The sequence below is a fragment of the Neodiprion virginianus genome, chromosome 4, assembly GCF_021901495.1.
Source record: "Neodiprion virginianus isolate iyNeoVirg1 chromosome 4, iyNeoVirg1.1, whole genome shotgun sequence".
Lineage (NCBI taxonomy): Eukaryota > Metazoa > Arthropoda > Insecta > Hymenoptera > Diprionidae > Neodiprion > Neodiprion virginianus.
Genome location: NC_060880.1, coordinates 21,900,840 through 21,923,784, shown reverse-complemented (window position 1 = coordinate 21,923,784; position 22,945 = coordinate 21,900,840). Strand labels below are relative to the sequence as shown.

General features: G+C 37.2%; 1 protein-coding gene across 2 annotated transcripts in view; it reads left to right on the top strand.

Annotated features, from left to right (window-relative positions):
- The window catches only part of LOC124304141 (rhotekin-like), a 74,554-nt gene that overhangs the window by 13,102 nt on the left and 38,507 nt on the right, over positions 1 to 22,945 (top strand). The gene's annotated exons all lie outside the window — the stretch shown is intronic.

Here is a 22,945-nt window from a genome sequence, read left to right as displayed (position 1 = left end):
ATAGATTTTTACATCGATAATGCGGAATTTGAAACCTGCCGTGAACTCAAACATACTAATCTCGGAATTTCTTTGGTATGCAAATACGTTACCCGTTTGAAATAATTCCCCTTCGTTTCGTATTTGCCATTCTGATATTTATAACCTCGACCTCACGATCATATGTAAATTTAAAATTAGTAATCTTGAATACTTTCACGATTAAACATGATCACACGATGCTGGAGCTATATCAACCAGACCTAGCAGCTGGAGAGCGGTTTCGTAACGTTCATTTAAACTAGGAAGTGAAACCTAGCAATTAGAATTTTGTCCAATCTTATCGAAAGCCAACACTTTTATATACTACAGGCGTGTAAAATTTCATTACTAACTTATCCCGTTACATTTTTTGAACTTGAGGAGAAATAAAAAACCTTACGACCATCCGATGCGAGGTGCAAAATGTACGGTGGTAAAATTCGTTTTATATATAATATATGTATCGATTAGACTGTTTCAAATTTGGGAAATATTTTTTGTTTTTGCTGGAACGAGGCCTGAACATTAATTTTTTCCAAATCATCCATATATACATATATCACTCTGATAAATTTCGCGTTAGAAAAAAATATCAGCAGATCGCAGAGCGGTCGTGATCGAACATGCGGACATTATATTTAACCTTTATAGTACAGGTATAGATTGTAAAGAACGCGAAATGGCTTTCGTGACTGGAAGCGTCCGTGTGTTGGTTGTTCCAGGGGATACAATGCGCCGACAATCGACCACCGAGATCGCGAATAATGTATGGGTACGAAGAATAATTGTGTAGAAAGGTTGCGTCATTGAATGGGGGTCCCGATCTACACGTACAACCACACGTCTGCAACAAGAATAACCATTGGCCTGTGCAAAGTCGTAGCACTTTGCTCCGTAAGACGCCGCGATCCGTAGCTCTGTCTATGGACCGATTCCAAGGACACGCGAGTCAGCCAATGAGACAGCCTCTCTTTTGCTTCGATCGACATCAACTCTTTTAATATCATATCTTTATTCGACCGACAACGAAAGTGGGAAGTCATTGCAATTCGATTTCTCACCCTTTCAGCGTTTCTTGAATTGTTATTGGATCTTACTCGCAGCTTCTTCTTCTTCTTCTTATCTCGGCAATACGTACTGCCGGGCTTTTTCTATTCTCCTTACCTTGATTCAGACGGTGAAATGAAAACAAAACTTTTTTCGTATCGGACTTTGAGTTTTTACAGGCTTCGATAACAATCGAAACAAGTGGCGTTTCACTCGGTCGGTAAAGAATCGTTACAGTATCCTCTTAAGGATGGTCTCAGCCACCGCAAGGAAGAAGTCTTCTCCGCGATGCTTCGTCTCTTATTCACGCTGATGCATTACGTTATTTATTATCATATATGTCGGCTGACTACGTTGATCGGCGATGCTCACTTTCATTTGCGGTGGGATTCGCTTTCAGGCTGTAACAGGCGCATGTCACAACCTTATACCTGTGCTTCTCTACTGCACACGAATCACGACGACGCTTGCGAAGTGAAATTATTGTATTAGTAAAATTTATGGCATCGTTGATGGGTCGGGTATAGGAGGTATTGGCTTCGTGGAGCCTGGAGGTTCGTTGGTAAAAAAAAAATTGATCAAAATACAGACAAGGTGTTACTTTTGTATCGATAGACAGTTGCCGGTTCGTATAAATCGCTGGCGTAACTCGCAATTAAAAATGATCCATCCGGTATTGATCAAAACTCTAATCGGTTCAAGTTTTTTATATTCGATCTTCATTTTAGAACATTTAACGAATTTCTAGTCATACTTTTAGTACACGACGGTCATCCGAAGTGTTGTAAAGATTTCAAGCGGACTTGTGCATTGTTTTTGTTATTGCTTATTGCTTCTATCGTCGAAGCGTTGCGCTGTTATTTAATATTTTGCATTCACTCCGCGCGTTTCGCATGCCTAATGCGGCGGTGTCTGTGTGCACAATAAATCCGTGCCATGGACATGTCGAATAGTTGCGTTAATACGGCAGTAATAAGTTATATACGTATAATATCGTCTGCTGCGGTGTGTAAAGATCGTAAATCAATAATCTTCGTACGCGCGTGTAATAATAATAAAATAAATACCTAACTATTCAGGTTAGTTGACCCTGTCATAAAACAACGTGCCGCACGCTTCGGCTCGCGTACACAAGTATAAAAGATTACGGAATGGGATTCGGGAACGAAAGGAAACATCTCGATATCACGCGTCATTGCGTATGTACGCGTGTCATGTGCTTGTAGGTACGGGCATGTAAGCATTGTACGTACGTTAGTATGTATTTGTAGAAAGTTGGCCTCCACGATGTAGAGTCCCATAAGTTGACCTGCACAAGCATTCTGCGCACGTTGGTTGTACGAGGTTCGACACTCAGGGTTGTTTCAAGGAACGGAAGAAAATTTAAAACGAAACTTGGTTAAATATCGATTAGACGCACAGTCTGAATCTAAAGTAGGGAAAGAGAAAAAACGCAACTTTGAAAGAATCTTCAGCAATGTGATTTGCGCCAATTACAGTAAATATGAATTAAACAACATCTCTACTATGTATGATGTGAAAATAAATGAATCTGCAAATAACAAAAGCTAGCATATATTTATAATTGATACGTACAAAAAAGTTACGACAACTCATCATTTCTACATTTTTTTCAGACGATCTTTGAAAATCTCTTGAGAAAATAATCCTAAAAACATAAAAATTTGCTTAAAAACAGAAATTTTCAATCATTTTAAACATTTTAATTACACATATTTTTCCAAAAACGCTGACACTTTAGCTTGCGCTATTCGAATTTGTTGAGATTGATTTTTATTACTTGGTCGAGATTTTATTTTCATCCATTTTTAATGTCATTGGTGCAAATCGTGTTGTTGGAGATTTTTGAATGGATTTTTCTCTTTTTTTTTATAATTTTTTATTCAGTCCGCGTGTCCTATTCATCCTCAATGACACCAAAGAAACAAGTTGGATTTTGAAAATATACATATTTGGGGCAAAAGTTCGTGCCAATTGCATCAACCTCCGACCTTGACCTCCTTGGATTCTATTTGTATAGTTATTGTAATTTTTTTCTGGATCTCAAACGCCGCAGTAATTTCGATCAGATTGTATTATTTTCCAAAAATTCTGATCCGCTCGGAGTATAAGAACAAAGTCAAAACGGTTTTATCGTGACAAGAATAACCGGTTCGTATCTTTCAGACCCGTTCCACATGGAATTAAAGCTGCGCAAATTCACTTACTACACCGAGGTATCGGTCCTTAATCCATATCAACAACCTTTCCTCGCATTTAATTTCTCAGAATAATATTCAACCACCGTCTAATCGGCTCAACATGTTCTATACATCCACTCAGGTTACGTGTAAATGTTTACTTTCATAGAGTCACTTTAATTCCGATAAAATGGAAGAAACAATCTTCATCTTCATGAAAGTTCGTATAAATTATTTGGAAAATTCTACTGCGTGCCGATGAAAGGCAAGCTCGTAGGAATTTTCTTACCAGCCTTTCAAGATCGTCGCTCTTTTGCAGAACTACGCGGAATCCGAGGAAATAAAAACCGGATTAGAACTTTCGATTTAAACTTTCGTTTACTATCGTGTATCTACGTGTCTGTTACAACCACACCGGCAAACATGGCTAAACCGAAGTGAACTGTCGACCAGACAAGTTTTTCTGTAGCACTAGCATATACATATGTGTATGTATGTATATATAGTAAATCTCTTGTGTATATATTACTATATATATATGAAATCTCTTGTGTAAATAATACGTACCGTATAAGATACGAAAATTCTCCGCAGAGCACGACGGGCAACTTTTATAACCGGTTACCCTCCTCGCGCTCTATAATCGTTTGTGAACCGAACATTACGATTTCCTTGTATCTACTACAGAAGCCTATTTTTTCCTACACTTTTCACTTTTCATTGGTGCGTCGAATTTTTCGGATTCATTATTGAGGATGATTATAGTGATGAGAAATTTCCATGTTTTACCAATTTCTTTGATTTTTCATCTTCACATCGTGGATACGAGTGTTTCTCACCTGCGTAACGAAATATTAAGACAGAGGTTACTTCCAAGGTTTTTAATATACTTCTTAATTAATATTCGACGCGCGCTATCACCGACTGATCGTTAACGGTGGCCAAATTATCACATTCAGTAGGTCATTAAAACCTACACACCTTTTTTCTAATTGAGGATAATATAAAAGCAGACATATATCTCTTTTCACTGTTGAGATTTGTCGGTGTAATATATACTCGAAGCTACCTGGCGACGTTTCGCTAAGTTTAGAAAATAATATCGAAAATAAATTTGTATAAAATGCAACAGACATTTTTTTTTTTCAAGACTGTGAAACTTTTTCGCAATTTGCGCTGGTGGTCATATTCGCAAAACCAAGGCAGGTAAAAAAACTAAATCCAGATAAAAGCACATTTCAGAGAAGATTCAAAATTTAATAGCATGATCAGTTGCAACGCAAGCGTCGTTGAAGAAATTCTAATGGTAGCAATTTAGTTTATGCTGGAAAGATATTTTGCCGAATAAAACCTTTTATATTGCTATATACAGATAGGTCGGTAGGTAAAGGTATCCATATGTTGAAAAAAAAAAAAAGATCTTCACCAGACCGTTCACGAATTGACAATTCCAACGTTTCCGAATTCTCACTCACGTATTACAGAATCGAAGCAAAAAATGTCACCGTTATTCCGAGCGAGTGATTTCGTGCCTGGAATATAAATCGGCTGTCGAATCCGAAAGCAATTAAGAAAGTTAACGCTGCAGCTCGTATAACAAACTAATCGCTGTGTGCCGTCTAATGGTGTTTGAAAATCGAGATGCTGAAGATGTACCTCGCTATTAAAATCGAGTTATGAATCTAACGGGTTTCCAACGACGCAACAGAAAATAGAAAGTGAAAATAAAAATTCATGCAACGCGTATGCATGGGCACAAAATTTGTCTCGCAGGAGAAAAGGTTTGATAGAAATGGTTTGAAAAAAAAATTGAAAAAACTGGATGCTTGCAGTAAAATGCTAAACCTCTGGAGCACTTGATGTTTTTTTCGAAATTCGTTCTTTTCGTCTCCAGATATGTACATGTGGGCGTCGTTTGGTCAATGCCCGTCGCATCTTGTTCAACTACGTCACAAATTGCGTTACCCAGATGTCGATTCGAATTAACAATGTCAACTTCGTAAAGTGCATCTATCTTCCGGTAGATGTAAACAAATATTGACTCTGTCCAAGCATTTTACACGGGTATATTTTAAAGTATCGTCAAAAATATGGTTACGAGTCAAGTTTCAGATAAGCCGTTGGGAAGTTTCAGCATTCAGAGTTTTGATCATTCGACTTTTTGACCACTCAGTGTTTTCCGATCATTCGAATTCTGACCGTTCGCAGTTTTCACCATTCGGGATCTTTGAACATTCAGTGTAATATTTGTATTTTCATATTTTCCTAGTCGATCTTTCTTTTCACTTGAAGTACGCGCAACTCAGAATTGAAAGTATAACTATATCAGAAAAGATGATTCGTGCGTATTTGACTTGTATTTAGATTTGACCGTGACCACTTTGATTTCTGTATTTTCGTAGAATATTTTTTACCGTTGATCAGAAAAAGTCACATTGATTTTCCGGCTTTTATCGAAATCTTGTTATTTAGATTCGGAACTTTAAACATTCTACCGACTGTAGTTCTTCTCATGTAAACAGGGGGAAAAATTGTGTACGAATCAACGTCACTACATAAATGTTCGGAACTCCATTAAACCGAAACGTACCCAAAAATTCGCAACAGAAAAAAACGGCACAGAATTAGTTATTGAAATGGAACCTTTATCTTTTTCACAGTTTCCACGCTTTATCTAGTCAAATATCTGGTATATTTGCAAGTATACCTGTGCATAGGCACGTATACAGGTATGAGAACTGAAATTGTGTCAATGGAGCAAAATATGTGCCATTGTCCTCGGCTACGCGGAGACTGGAGATGATCTACATATTCCCGTTCGTCAGCTCTCTCGGTTTCCTCTTTTTGCCATAAACACGGAGATACGCGGCGGTAGAAGTTGCAGTATAATAATATAACCGGTGCCCGAGGCTTGACTGCTACGTGATTTTTACCAACTTGGCGGGAGGCATCGGTTCGTTGTGTATTCTACTGATATATATTGTCATTTAGTTCGTACTTCTTCTTCGCGAGTCAATAGCGGAACGTGAAATTGTCTGTCCCCGATTCAAGGTCAGTTTAAAATGCACAATGGATCATGAAGCGACACGGTTTCAGAAATTAATCTTAATTCAACACCACGGCGTAAGAAAATGGTGGGAAATGAATGAAGTATTGCCGAAAGATGGACAAAACTACGTATAATATTGTGCTGACTTAAAAGAGATACAACTAAATGAGTGAAGAGATAACTAAAGTTGTTACAGTATTTTTTATCTTAGCAGTTGTCAGGTTCGCAATAATTAACGAGCCCTTGATTTACGATTACAAGCTTTTTGTTTCGATTTCCATTATTATAGCCGATTGTTGTTGTATAACTCGTTATCACTAGCCGGGAGATGAATTATTTAGCTACATTTAGAAATTGTTTTGACGATGTAGAGCGACGTCGAGTTATAGCTAAGATCCTATTTCCGGTTTTCTTGACAGTATTTTACCGGATATTACGCAGCAAGCTGTTGGAATTAAGCCGTCGAGTTTCATTTAACAATGAACAAATGAAAGTATACAAAATTGTTCAGAATTGATGGATAAGGTTACAGCTGCATAATGAACGAAATAAAAATCGTTATTAAGTAGAAGTTATTTGTGAATTTGATAAGATATTCATGTACGAGATTTTTGTTTTCACGAATGACCGGAGCAACGGGAAATTTTACAAGCCTGCTCATTTTTTATGCGTGTCCGAATTTCTGTATCCCCAACTTGTAAATCGTCGGCTTATTTCATCATTTACAAAATTCGAAAATTCTATCTCACGAACTCTTCGACTCAAATACGAAATTTTAAACATGTTGACAAACGCTTGGGATTTTCGTCGCAAATGAATTTCTCAAATTTGGTAGTATTACGGTTGACTAAATATTAAGTTGTATTACAATAGGGAATAACGAGTTTGTGAATTATCGAAGTATCATATCTTCTAAAATGATCACGTCCAATCCTTTTAATAATATTACTTCGCTCTATCATGGTTCGTTTTACTTGAAAGACTATTATCTACAGATTTGTCGAAACACTTCGTTTTATCGTGCTGGCATGGTTAAATATGCAACTTGACAACATCGCATCGATATTAATCATGATCGACAATTGGCAATATTACATTGACTACGAAAAAAAAAAATGTAAAGTGAAATCAAACGAATCTATCGGATGTTCAACAATTTTCGATCGATTTTAAACAAAGCATCGACATCTAAGCTTTTCGTACAATTGCGGTATTTTCTATTCTTGTATTTCAAAGATATCTTCGCTGTTCAGGATTATAACAATTTTTGTAAATAATCATTTTAAAACTATCTCGTAATAAAATCCATAAAAAGTATCGGATTTCGTACAACCAACAGCCTCTAAATGCCAACCATCTATAAACTGTCTCCTATTGATATTCGGGACTCGTTCGTTTCGTCTCAACTTTCCTCTTCAACTTCCGTATCCCGGTCACACGCATCAGCCCGCAAGGCGAAGATACGTAGATAAATTGTACAATTGCCACTTCCACATGTACCTACACAATGCCCCGCGGTCTTTGCTCTTTGCGCTTTGCTGTTTGCTCTCTGCTCCGGTCCCTAGTTTCGGATCTTCGGGTCTGGTCGCGCAGTGGTTTCTACGGTTTCTAGATCGCGCGGCCCCCCGATCCTCGAGCCAATTTCTTAGCGAGATTAAAATGCCCGGTTGCAACTGGCCTAGTTGAAACCAAGGTACTGTAGAGAAGCCGGTAAGTACCTGCGCATGCACAGGCATTCGCGTTAAACCTCGTAAAGTCCGAGAATGCTTACGCGAGTTTTCTCTCGTTTGCATTATTATCCCCGAGTCTCGTCCCCTGTGCGATTTAGAGCACAATTTTGAAAATAATTACGGAATATTGTTCTACCATTTAAAACTTTCAAATTTTTTTCTTTTCACCTTGCAACTGAGCGCCTAGCGCACCTACTCAATGACTTTAATGTCCCGCAGTGGCGATTCGTTGGTGGAAACGTGCTCTTAATACACGTGTGTGAGGCGGAGTCGTTGTTTGATTTGTGATTAGTCGAACGGAAAGTAGAGCTGCGCGGTGCAAATCGGTTACCTTCAATTAATATTCCCGCATATTCGAATAGAAAGGCTTATACTTGCTGCTGTGCAGGCGGTGATATGGGTGTAAAGACAATACGGAGATGTGATTTGCCTTTGAAATTGCAACACTCGACGTCGAAAGACTCGCGCCTCTCCTGCGATTGTACAGCTGTATGTATGTGCATAACTGTAAGGACAGAATCTCCGCGCATCTCGTAACTCGCCTTATTTATTACACGCACGTCTTGGTATGGGTTGGAATTTCATCGTTTCGCTTGGCGTCAAAAGTTCACGTCGACTTGCTAAGGTCGGTAATTTTTATAATTGATAATTTTTTGTCGCATGACTAGCAGTAGGAGTTTGTATGTCTTTCACTTCCATCCTGGACAGGAATTTTCTTCTTCGTTTGTCTGAAAAACTTAAACGGTTGAGTGGAACGGCAATAATTTCAAATGTCAAGCACATTTGGAGTATGCAGTTTCTACCACGGGAAACGAAATACAACCGTGAAACGATTTTCATGAATTTTTCACATTTTATGATATCGAAGAGATTCGAGGGCAAAAAAGGGCATAAATCACGCTATACTTGATTTTTCAATCACCTTAACGTCATGAGGGTGTATCAGCATTTTGCAGACGTAAATTTCGTCAAACAGAAATTAGGAAGTCTTTAGCCTGCAAAACGGCGTAAACATGTGATAATTATCATCTTAACGTGGTTAGACGGGCGTGTAATTTTTTTTATCGAATTTTTTTTACGGTTCGCCCTTCTGGCAATAAAGAGATGATTGTAATTGAATGAAAATCAACGTTCCTCATACCGCCAGATAAGAGCCATATTTTATTTTTAAATTCTTGTTTAACACGCTTTTCTGACGGTAAAACAGCAATGGAATCTTGAAAAATTAAAGCCACTTTGATACTGCGAATAAAGCGTATCACACGAAAACTTCAAGTGATAGGGTGGAAAAAGAACTACAGTTTCTTTCAAATGCTTGTGCCCGTGGGTCAGTAAGAGAGTTCAATTTTGATAGCCGGAAAATATTGGAATGTGACCAAAAATACCGTGGTTCAATCATTTTAAACATTGTAATTAAAAAACCGTTCGAATTTACTCCGATTGATTTCTCTCACGTGTAAATATTACTTCATTCGCGTTCATTATCGTTGGTTTAAATAACATTGCTCGACATTTTTCAAAAGGCTTTGTCTTTCCTAACTTGTCACTCCGACTGTAGTTCCCTTTCCTTCTTAAAGCAGTATCCACTGTTTCTTGGGTGCTGCGTCTTTCTGGTCCTCGACTATCGGAGCATAGATTCTAAAACAAAATTTTCCTGGCTAACCGAATAGCGAGATAATAAATTCTAAGATCGTAACGTTATCGTAACGAAACATTGGGCAAAAAGTCATGTTCCTCTAATTTTTACAACGACTTTGAAGAAACTAAGATTTCAAAATATGAGTAAATTTTCTTCTTTTTATCACGGTTTACCGTACGTCAGGATCAATTATTGAAATTACAGGAAAATATGATATTATTCCGTAATCTCGAACGATTCCTCGAAATTCTTACCGGCGATCATTGCGAATATACCGCCCCGCTTAAAATAAGAGCTTGATACTTATCTGATACGGTTTACCGTTTCTCAGCAGATATATAGTAAGACTTGAATCGCGTCGTGTCGATCGGGGACAAGAATTGCCGGAAGAATTTGCTCGCACTCTCCGAGTGCATACGTAGCGTACAGGTATATACACTTGGGCATGAATACCTGCTGCAAATTTGCGAGTAACATGTAACCGGCAGGTGTCCTAATGCCTCGAGCAGACTGCTACTTGAACTGGCCTTACGGATGAAATAACCACCTATGGTATTTTTATATTCGCCATGTATTTATATGCCGCATGCCCGTGTGTACAAATGAAAAGAAAGCCAGCGACGATTCTATGCATCATTCAGGAGTTTGGAACTCGCGGTCGCTTTCATTATTACGATTTATTTACATATTTCAGATAATTAAATTTTAGCTAACGTGTACGCAAGATAAAAGGATATGTATTTTAGTTTTTTGTATCAAAGAATCGTAGCGGCTGTTTTCGATGTACAATTTTCAGCCGACTGACACGTACGCATATAAATATTCGCAACTGTTTCGTCCACAAGTTAACAACTCACTTAGTATTCTGACTGAATTTTAGATACAAGGAATACTTTCGATCGAACTACAGTGATATTTGTGAAAATTTCAGTTTGATTTTTCTTCCATTTGTTTATTAATTTTTATCCTTTAAATTAAACTCGCATCGTCGAGTCATTTTTACATACATATCAGTATCGGAAAAGTGTGCAACATATGATGCGAAAACCCTAAAACGTTGAAACATCGGATTTTCTGTGGATAGAAAAAAAAAAAAAAACTCGAGGTAGTAATAATAGTAATAATCGGAAATGTTAGAATAGTCAAAATGGAACGAATAATCATCACGAAGTACCGGAAGTATCAAAAATTAATTTTCATATCACAATATCGCAGCAACCACCGAGTGCCAACTGTTGAAAATAACGACAAAGTGGTAAAAAGAATTCTGTTTTTTTTTTTTTGTTTTTTTTTTGGAATTTTTGAGCAAGTCTTCGAACTTGTTAGATCCGTGAGTTAGTTTAAAATCTCTACCGCTCTCACAACCTACAAATGCCTGTGAAACTTACGAATGTCTCGATTAAGGATTCTCGGTGCATTCACAGCGAACCGGAAATAGCGGTAAAGAAAAAACGAGAGCGCAAATCGTTGCTGCTGAATGGCTTTCCCGCGGTGCAGTTTTGTTTCGCACTAACTATTTACACGCACACTGAACCTACGCCAAAGAGTTGCGTCCATCTTTTTACGCGCAATAGTAGACCAGTCATACCGCATACCGTTATTTAACGTTGCTGCCTCAGCTTCACCGCAAATCGGCATCCAACATGCAGTCGATAGAAGATACAGCTATGTGTCTTTATCTGCACGCGTGTATGTTGCGTTGCACGTAACCCGTAAGACCTTCGAAAGGGTTTACTGGAACAGGTGCCTCCGTGAATTAAAACGAAACATGATCGATTTGCAATAACAACGCTTACAAACTAATTTTCATTGAGGAAAATAGGAATTTTTCACAATGTTTCGTTTAATTTACGAATGTTAATTTTACCGCGGTTAGAGTTTCCTCGAAGAGATCGAAATATTACGAGGATGAAGTTGGTAACGTTACACCGACGATGAAGGTTTGGGAATAATCGTTACCTCGCACCTTTAGAAACGTCTGAAATGTAGTAAACCGCGATTAATAAAATATATATATAGTGACTGCAGTGAAAATGGAGAGCTTACATATTTTCTTGGAATGACTCATAAGAATATTAGACTATCGCATCAGAATAATTAACGGACTCGATTAAAGAAAATTCGTACAGTGCTTTAGAAAGAGCGAAATAAAATCCTGCACGTCCGGTGTAAATTCATTTCAATTTTTCTTAACCAATATACGTCATATACTACACATCCATAAATCCAATCCACCAACTTTGCAACCTACATTTCGTTGAAACTGCAATAATCTGTAACGATGCTTGCCCGGACCTCTGGTTCTACGTCCATCTCCACCAAGTCATCGTCCAGCACAAGGAGATCGGTGTGACTTTTCCAAATCTCCATTCCACTTCTTTTTTTCACCCCTTACGACTTCGAACTTCCAGAATAAACGTAGAACGCCTCGCGTCGTTAATCCATCACTCACTCGTCATTTCTACGTATAATCTTATATTGTTCACTCGACGAGACCCATCATGCCTACTCGTTCTATGCGTATGCAGGCGTCAAGACTGACAGATTGTGCAAGACTCGCGACTCACAATAGACCGTGATGCGCCGCGTGTGGGTGCATCTGCCGGGTGAATCTAACTTTTACAATTTACTATTTTTCTTCAACGCCCGTTCATCATTGCCAATCGTAAGTAGGCAGTTGGATAGATAGGCAGGTATCTAATAGGCGAGTTTACGATTCATTGCATTCACCCCTCGATCGAAGCTCTGTACGAGCCTGATCATTGCGCAAAGCATTCCTACCAGCATCAGTGCGACGACGATCCTTTCAACGATCCTCACGCACGCGTGTAAAATATCCGTGTAATTTATGCGGGTGGGCGTGTTCAATTATTTACCATTTATACGGCGATTTATCTGTTTTCTTCACCCAATTTATCACTTCTCTTTGTTCTCTCAAGTTGTGAACGGTGTCAAGGAGAAGCGATAACCCTCAAATGCAACCCTTGGATGATCCATAGTTGTCTAGGCTCAATTTTGTCACTGTCATTTTAATAGAAGCACGTTATTCAATTTGCAGATCCCTGCGCTAAGCGCTAAAGTAGTTCTACGGTATTAATTGTGGCCAGAAATTTATTGAATGCGGAAAATGTCAGGGGATGCGTGATAATGAATTTTCGGATTACGATAGAATATTTACAATTATTCAAAGATTTAATATAATCGCATACTGCGTGAACAATGTACCCATATTTATATTCTTATATTTTTATTTATGCATCGTGTAAAATTGTCGAATAATATGCATACACGTGTTTGAAGAATTCAGTTGAAATCTTCGCCTCCATTTTCTCTGAACTGGCAGAACTCCGATGGTCGGTTTTTACAAGGGGCACTCGCCGTTGGTCCGGAGAGTGATTTCTACGCAAGAAAGTGTAAATATAATTAGAATAAATAATGGAAAGCTGAACGTGTTCCTCGAACATTTGAAGAGAATGAATTTTCTCATTCGTCTAAGCTGTATGCTACGCATACATAGGTATATATATATATATATATATATATGTATACTATGTCGCAGATTTCGTATTGAAAAAAAAAGTTTTTAATTTTTAAACTTGACTGCGCGAAGCATCGACTAAAAGACAGATGAACCAAATCCACTGTACGCTGTACGTGAAACGTTTTTAAACAGAGACAACTGATCGTTTGAATTATATTAAAAATGTTACATATGTTTTTTTTTTTTTGAACAGTCATTGAGACCTGAACGGTTTCACGAACACTTTGATATATCGATTCGATAAATCTGGAATCTTTGAAATCAAGTAAAGTAATTGAAATAAAATTCATGAAAATTTTTATAAACTTCTCGCTTCTTGATGATTCCTGAAAATTCTTTGGATACTGATTCTAAGCATTTCAACTATCTTATTGAAAGATATTTTTAAACTACAAGGGAATCATCTTTCGTTAAATTTCTTGGTAAGTTTCGAATCTGTTTGGCAATCAGTCAGTCGGCGAATAATATCGATCGCTGACGAATTACTCACCCGCCCGATTCAGTTCGATTGCCTCGTCTCTGGCACACTCGAAATCGCATACATTGGCATAAGTGATTCCGTTGCTCGCGCAAACCGGGGTGTAGTCCAATGTGCATGCACAGACGGTTCGGCCGTCATTTACTTTCACCCGTACGGCATTTGCAGTGACGCATAGGACCGCAAGGAGGAAAAGGGCGCTCTTAGCAAGGGTCATTTTGCTGTGATTTTGCTGGAGAAGAGAAAAAAAAGATAGCCGTTACGCATGCGTTTGGGTTGTTGAAATTACAGACATGGTTGAATTTAGATAGGTCAACTTCTCAATCACTTCGAGATAACTGAATAAAAACCTCTTTTAACCCTTTGAGTTGTCGATGTTATTGTGCTGAATCAACTTTCAGAACAAGATGCGTAGTATTACATCGTTTTCGGAATCGCTGATTACGAATCTGATATTAGATTTCAAACATTCAAGACGACGGATGCAATGTGGTGGATTAAAATTTCAAATTTGATCGATTACAGTCGAAAAACTCTATGCAGAGATTTTCGGGTCCGCTGATTGGATTTGCCATGTTAAATTTTCAAAATACGATTTCAGATTCGTAATCAGCAACACCAAAAACGTACAAATTATGCAAAGCATGTTTATGCGTAGTGGGGTGAATTTATCGAAAATGAATTATTCTCTCAATTTAAAAAATTTTTTTTGAAATCATTTTGCTTCTAAAAATAATTTGCATTGAATCGCAATAATTACTCTCGAGTATTGAAAGCCTTGTAAAATATATATATTTCTTTTACCTTCTAATCTACATTTACAAGACACATACCTAAACAATTGAAATGAAAATCTCTAAAGAATTTTATTGTATACAAGGCTATGACGTAAATCGTACCAAAATTCATCCAATCATTCAATCATATCAAAATATCAACTATCCATTCAAAATCACGTATGTAAAATTACAATGGCGTATAATTCTATAAATCAGTCGTCTTTCTTGAGTTTAAATTATATATAACGTAATTAAATCCTCTTCTTCAAATTATCTCTGCTGTTTATCATTTATTTACACCAGATCTCTCTATAATTTGATATTTCTCGTCGAAATTTATCGCTGTAACAGTGACTTAACCGGCTAATTTTTTGCAATACTCGCCGCTCGAAGCTTTTCAATGCCGACGTGCTCGTTAAAGGCGTTTACAACGATCTGCGATTTAGAAGAAACATATTTTAAGGATCACTTTACCCTTTTATTTTCTGTTCCCGATGATACTTCGTATAGACACTTTTTGCTAACAGACTGATATAATTGTTATTCCACTTATAATTTAGCAAGATGTTTTATTAAATGACGATTCAGCACGTCATGCTTACAAGACAGATTAGCAACGAGAGCTTGGCAGAGAGATTGCGACTTTTCCAGAAGGTAGATGCAATTGGCTGAGGAACACAGCACGTGATCGACCCCATGGGTCAAAGTCTATTCAATTCTTCTTATGATCTACGCGGGTACACTCGAATCGTTACAACCTGTCGGTATACTATCAGAAATGGTAAGAAAGTGCCAAGAAATATGTTGCAAAGTTCTCTAAATATACAAAAAAAAAATTGTCGTATTGGTCTTTGTTGCATTTTCAGTTGTATGCTATCGCAGGGCTAATTTACTTGAAGAGAAAAATCTAACACCGACGAATTAGTAAGAATTGATGCTAATATTTTACCAAACATATCTTACTTAATCCGGCAAATATCTTGACGGTAAATTGCAATCTTTCGAAAAATTAATTTGACACGTATCTTTCCATTATGCGAAAATATACTAATAGATAAATGATATTTATTTTTTATGGGCTACAAAGTGAAAATTATCGGTAGTTTTTGATCTTTATTTCTTTATTATAGGGTATTCCGTGCTAATTTAAATCGTTTCATGTCGACCTGCAAATTCTTTTTTTCCAAATTTTCACTAATATATCGTCCCCTTGAAGGAAATGAGATTCAAATCAAGTACAGTAGGCACAAACTACATCGTAGATAATACCGATGCTCTTGCCAAATTGTAATAAAGACACTGTTAGAAAATTTTAACTAAACATAATGTTTCAGCAGGTCCACTTTATATTTGTTACATTTCTGTTAGTGAATATCAAACACATTTTTGTAATATCAACACTTGAATCGTCATATCAACATTTAATTTGTCATTTTTACATTTTTTTTTCTTACTTTGCAATACATTAAAAATGGTTAATTCAACCCAAAAATTTTAGTGGACCTCCTAGGGCATTTTATCTCTAATCGTGTATCCAGTAATTTCTCACAGTTACAATTTCTTCTATAAATAATCGTCAGGCTGAAGTTCGGAACGTAATTGTAACGACGGACACTTCACGAAAATCATTGCTTGGTGACTTTAAAATTATTTAAAACTTAGCAAACCATCTAAATAAAATTCATCTCAAGCTGCAAAATTTTGAATTTTTCTCCACTGTTTCATTATGGTAATATTGATCCGCTGATATAATATTTACACTAGAAATTTATCTATTTTAAACGGCATTAGTCGACCCCCTTTGTGTTAGGATATAAAATCGTGCATTGGTAAAGATTTTTATGCATTTCGGAACAGATTTGGGGACGATACGGTAAAAATTCACCGAAACCTATTTGAAGGACCACCTTGACGTAAATGTACTCTTCTAGATACGAATTCTGTTAACCAATTAAACGCAGCGTGTAAACTTTAAAATCGTGGAATATTGTACTTACGAATTAATCAAACTGGGCTAGCGATTGGTAGGAATTTTCTTCGTACTAAAATTCTTGTCAAATGCTCTGGCAGGAGACGAGACGCTGAATTACAACGTCAGGGACAGACAGACTTAATCGCAGAAAAGAACCACGATCAAAGTATATCATTGTTTATCGATCATTGATAAGATTAAGCCGCGTGTTAATTTCTGATTTGCTCGTGTTTGCGTGCTCATCGTTGTTCCGCCGTTGCCACACAAGATTCGAAAACAATTTGTTAAGCTTAGTCTGTTTTATCCCTGCAAGTTCATTTATCTTGATCGATACGATCCGCTCGGCGGTATTTTCATTGCGAATAAAACATGACTGCCTCATTGAAAGCTGACGTTCTTTTTCTCACCAGTATTTCGCAATCATAGCGATAGCCGGCCTCCTTTTCATTCCTCCGTGATTTCATTGGCATGTTTTTATAATGTACCGTGATGCGGAAATTTATTACTTCAATTGCAAGATCACGAACTCAGCGAGCCAATTTTTTCCTCACTGACGTTTATTTCCGACCGACGTTTTCGTTTGAATATTATTATTTTTATTTTCATTCTTTCCGATACGAACCCCTACCTGTTGAAAAATCACAAAAGCATTTCCGATCGACACGTAAAAGTAGCATCAATAATATTGATAAACAGATTACGTATATGCTTTTATTTGAAGTTTACGTTTTCGCTTCATGAGTATCACATTCAATAATTTTCCGAGCGATTTTCGTCGAGTGTGATCGATTTCTGCGAGTATCCTCGAGATCCTGACAGACTCTGAAAATTCTGAAAAGATCGTAACTTACCTGCGATTGCTGGAGAAAGTTGCAGAACAAAGAATACTCACCTACCGGCGGTCGACAAAATACCGCAAAAACTTCTTACCGTCGTACAGCTTAACGGTATGTCGCCTGTTTTACCGACAGATCAAGGATCTATGTGAGAAATGAACATATGCATGATATTTTCATACATGCGAGTTGTACATACATACCTATGCAATTCTCACTTATATTTAATTTTTTATCACAACCGTAAAATATGGTTCTGGCTTTTGAAATAAACGTGAAGATTGTAGGTGGAACTCGAAAAATGAAATTGTATAATCTACTTTTCGCTAATTTGACATCGGTGAAACGATAAAAATGTTACTCAGGACTTATTTCATTAAAAAAAAAAGATTTACTAAATTAAACAGAGCGATGTTTCAATTATCAAAAATCTTTAACGCACATCTCACACTTAGCTTGTCGACCAGACTATCGATTTTTCATCTCATTTCTATTGCGAGACAACTTGGTGCATCAAATCATCTGCGTTCTTGGCCGGAGCACCAGTTCGCCGATCGACATTTCGCAATGATGCTCAGAGACCGTAGATCGCAGGTTCTTGATGCAGTGGGAATTTCTTCCACCGCGAATTCCCTCGTTGCAAAGTACCTCTTGAATTCACTCGACAGGCTCAAATTTATATTCCGAAATCCTTCACCACGCTGCCGTTATTCCGTGCGAAACTTTGCCTCGTTTCTCTCCTTGAAATGCCGTCTGGTGACGGCGGCTCGTAGCATTTGGTACTCCTACACTCGAGAGATTTGTGAAAAGGAAAACAAGACAAGATTACTGGAAAGCTTTAATTTCAAAAACTCGCTTTAGACACTCGTCGGCGTATCCTATTCGCGAAACTTTGATTGATCCCTAGTCAGCTAGTCCCTGGATTTTGGCTATTCGTTGAAAAATGCCCCGATTCATGCCGTCTAAGATTCGGTAATCTTCCAACATCAAAACGACACGCTACAACATATTTAATAATCGATGTCTCCAATCTTTCATGTCGTCGTGCACTGCTTGCTACTTTTCTGTCGTTATAAGTTTCGCACGTTTTCCGAGACACTCTTTTCCGTGGTCCAGACTTTTGTAGTTGCCGTGAAAAGAGCTGGACGTTCAATGTCGCGAGACAAGCTTCACAAGTACCCATCCATAAAGAGTCTTTCTTCCTTGTTAGAGACTTCAGGCTTGAGGCTTTCAGCGTCAAGTGCTCCAGACGTCCCTGACACCAACTTCCGTACTCAAGGCGATGAAACGAGACCGTCGATTTCATACATTTCCAAGCATCTGTTTCGGTGTTTCGTCTCGCTTCTTCAACATTATTTTAACCGAGAAGTTTGATTTTCTTTTTAATAGCATCGCGTTTCGCTTCTCGTTTATTTCTCCTTACCGCAATTCTTGATTTACCTACATTTATTTAAAGTCCTCACTTCCTGTTTTATCTTGTTTTTCCGTTGTATGCTAATTACTACATGCTTGATTCTTAATTTCGAAAATTAAGATTTGTATACAATTATCTTTCCATTTTTCACCCTCCCAAGTATCGAATTTCCTTTTGTTCTTTTCACATTCATTCGCAAAGTAACACGGTTTCCGATTTGAAAATAAATGTTTGTGCGTTGGTATTCTTTAATTCGCCCAAGTAGAGCATATTTTCTGCTATTTTTCATCCATATCCGGGATTTTTATGAGATAATTTATTGAACTAACTGTTACCGCTTTCGACATGCAACAGTGATATCTTAATTCTTAGTAAATCTCTGCAGAAATCTCTTTTTTTTTGAAAAATGTTTATCTTTTACTTTTCCACCTGTTTCAGGTAAGTTTCCAAAAATTCCGTACTGCATGGCAAAGGTCTAAAACAATCCCTGGTAAGTAGACTTACAGATTTTCCTCACATGTATCTGTCTCTCGATGTACTGCTCCTCCACCGGAAGCGTACAGTTTTAGATACGTTATATGTTACGTATCGCGTCATCCGGCAGTTTCATTTATCGCTCACGTCGAGAGTTTATTTGAAAAATTTTACGTCTGTAATCGTTCGCAGAAACGACATTATACGAATGGTACGTGCGGCTCGGTGATGAAGTTGATTAGGAAAATTCGACATTGATGATCACGCGATACGTATAATTAACAAATATAAATGGCTTCCTTCTGTACGCACTAAATCGTCTAAATCCTAATACATCGACTGAAATTACCTTTTTTAAATTCACATTCTGTTCACAATTCGTTGTTAGAATCAGTCTTTATACGAGACCGAAGTTAGTCGAGTCAACGCAACGAAGCATTGGAAAAAAAGATGTTTATACTACATAGTGACGTTAAAGTTGTTGGATCTAAACGCATAAATACCTAGTAAAATATACCATTTTTGCCAGAGTTGTTGCGTATAATATAAGTATGCATATGTCTGTTCTTTATTATAATATAGAATGTGCGAAACGAAAAGTAGCTATTGGCAGTTGGCATCAAGGTTATGGCGAAAAACATTTCCATTCTTCTCGCGGTTCACCGTGAACCGCGATAAACGATAAGATTAACCGTAAACATAACATGCAAACCGCGTCTACTACATATAAACATATTTTTTATCAGCTCGCGATTAGTTTTGCACGGTTTGTTATAAAAAATTTTCTCGGTAAGTTATAAGAACGCTTCCGTTGTTGACAGCAACTTTCAAACTTCTTGTAATTTTTCCTTGTATAAATATTACGGAAAACAAAAACCGTACTTGAAACTTGTTTTAAATCGGATCCAGAGCTTCGAACAAACTTGTGGAATTAAGATTCCGCGATTTCCGGCACAGGTAAAGAAATCTCCAATATTTGATGAAATTTAAAACATAAAACAATCGATGGTATCTACCGTCATTTCCGTATCAATTTATTCATGATTATTTTTCACGTTTGTTGTTATAACACCTATGGAGGCCCATAGGTACAGATGAACGTATGATATACAATCCTGTGTATAAATACTGCATGCATGGACTGTAGCCTGGCATTCCGCGGCAAGTGATCTAAAAGTATACAGGCAAAAAAGGTACTAAGAATAGGTGATTGGTTGGAGCTTTAAATAGAGCCGTGCTTTAGCCGAGATCTCTGTGAGCCACTCGCTGCACTTCACACTGCGCCTCACTTTATTTATTTCACTATTCAAAAGTATTCGTTATAAGCAATTTCATATCAACAACTCGTGCAGCCACTTTCGACCGATCGCTCTGTTCATTCGCTTCGCAATTGTACAGCTTGAATAAGCAGGTCCTTTGATATCAAGAATTCTTCTTACTTTGACTAAATTGTTACCAAGTCGGATTTTGTGCCACATGACAAAGAATTTTTTAAACGAAATATTAACTTTTTCAGTGTTATTGGACTTGAAAATCTTTTTATTGGTAATATTACGTTTGAGTTAAAATTCAAAATAAACCAAAAATGGCTGTACGATTGTCAAGGTAAATTGTTACAAAGATTAATGTTGTTTTTATTTTTTGTTTTATTTTAAGAAAATTTATCGTTTTCACTAACTATATTTAGACTCTGTAATTTATGCAGTGATTTGGTATGAATTGGTATTTCTAAAAATTGATATAAAAGTTTATGCTCTTGGCCAGAGTAATCGAGGCAGAAAATTTTACAATACGACAGCTGCGTATATTGTCTTTAACGTTTGAAAACACTAGAAAAACAATTAAATTATTATGTAAAAATTTGTCCGGACGTGTCTAATTCGAAAAAGATATAGAAAGATCGGGAATATTACGCATAAAATAAATAGTGCAAAATGTGGAAAAGCGAAAAAAGTCAGGCAACAAATTAATCCAGTCTTAGTATTATTTTTTTTACATTTTATGGAACCGTTTATTGGCATGTTTTAAAATCTTCACCCGAGTAATTTTGTAAGCTGCTAAGATTTGCATTTTTACCAAGTATGAAAATGTGTGCATCAAAATTAAGAATCAATAGACGATTATTTACAAAATTGAATAGCTCTGGCCTAAAAATAATCAGATTTAGTAATCTGAGATAAGCGAAAGGTTTTTTCCCCGGTTGTTGTTTACAGAGTTGTTTTCGAAATTGTTTTCTCATCAAACAACGCGCCGTTCAACTCCTCATAGCAATGGTTAAACTCTATCCAATGACTTACGATAAGCTATACCAAGAAATTTGTAAACGCACTTTTGGACTTGAAACTTATTTGCAATTCGTGTGACGAGCTCAGTTTCTCACGTGGCCCGGAAGGGTGGCAGGAAATTTTCCACGGCATGACCGAATCTGATCGCATGTCAACTTATTTTTCGTATTCAGCCACAACCCCGCAATGTTTTCCAAATTCCACGCGCCTTGTCGCGCGTTCTTCGTTATCATGCGCTCAGCAATGGTTTCGACTTTCATTAAAAAACTTGTTTCCCAACATCAACGCTTACAGTGATCACTCACGTTTTCCGGCAACGATTATACGCGTCTGTGAGTCTTTTTTAAACTTGGTGATTTCGGTTTTTCACCATCTCCGCCACATGTACAGTGAACAAAATGTATCGGTACATCTTCGGAGGACTGTTTTACGTCGTATCAAAGGTAATTAAACTGTAACGATCATTGCTCGTCAGACGAGAAAAATTAACAATAGCAGGCCGATAATCGTTGAAGTTTTATCAACTGGAATGGTCTTCGAATCACCTTTTTCTTCTACCGAAGCACCGAAAGTTTCTACTTTTCTACGTGATAAATATTACTTCTTCGAATCGTTTACCGTTATTATCTGAACCTGTACAAACGCAAGGCCCGTGTGTTAATTTTTTACAAGTTGATTTTAAGAACGATCGCTTAGAAAAAAAGAAAATAAAAAAACAGTAGCGCTTATTTCATTGCACCGGTGTAAATGAGTGATTTATACTTGAGATTGCATCAGGGTGTAACATGCACTTTAATAAATTGTATAATTAAATTCGTTGATACACGTATATCACGCTGTATACTTCAGTTGCTATGCAGGAGCCATCAGAGGTCATCCCGAGTAATGAAATTATCTCCGTTTATCATATAAACAGCTACACTCCCATTCGTAGAAGGACAGAGTAATAATGCATGCGGCATCAGCGCTGCTAAAGCTTATTATATATATTAGAAATGAGGACTCTTGAAAGATGAGAAGAAGTATTTTTGGTATTGGGCTTTAATTTCCGGCATTCGTGAAAGAAATATTGGAAAAGATTGGTAATTTTTAATATTTTCCAAAATGATGTTATCATTTTCTTTGGATAAGGTACGCGAGGAGAGTACGACACGTTGAAATCTCTTTAAAATCCTATTTCTTGACTTCTGTGGGTCGTTCGTGTACGTCAAAATTAACAAAATTAATTTTTCTTACAATACGAATACCAAATAATCTTCTTTCAACTATGAAGCGATGGGGAGTAAGAATAACATTTCACAATCACCGTTCGTGTCCCGATACTCAGCACACGCCGCAATCGGCGGATATGACGCGAATCGCATGCATAAAACGTCGTTTGATTAGTTTCGTTTCATTCGAAATCCCGATGATGTCATCGCGACCCGACAATAAAACCTATACCGATAGACAACAGGCAGAAAGGCATTCACAATCTGT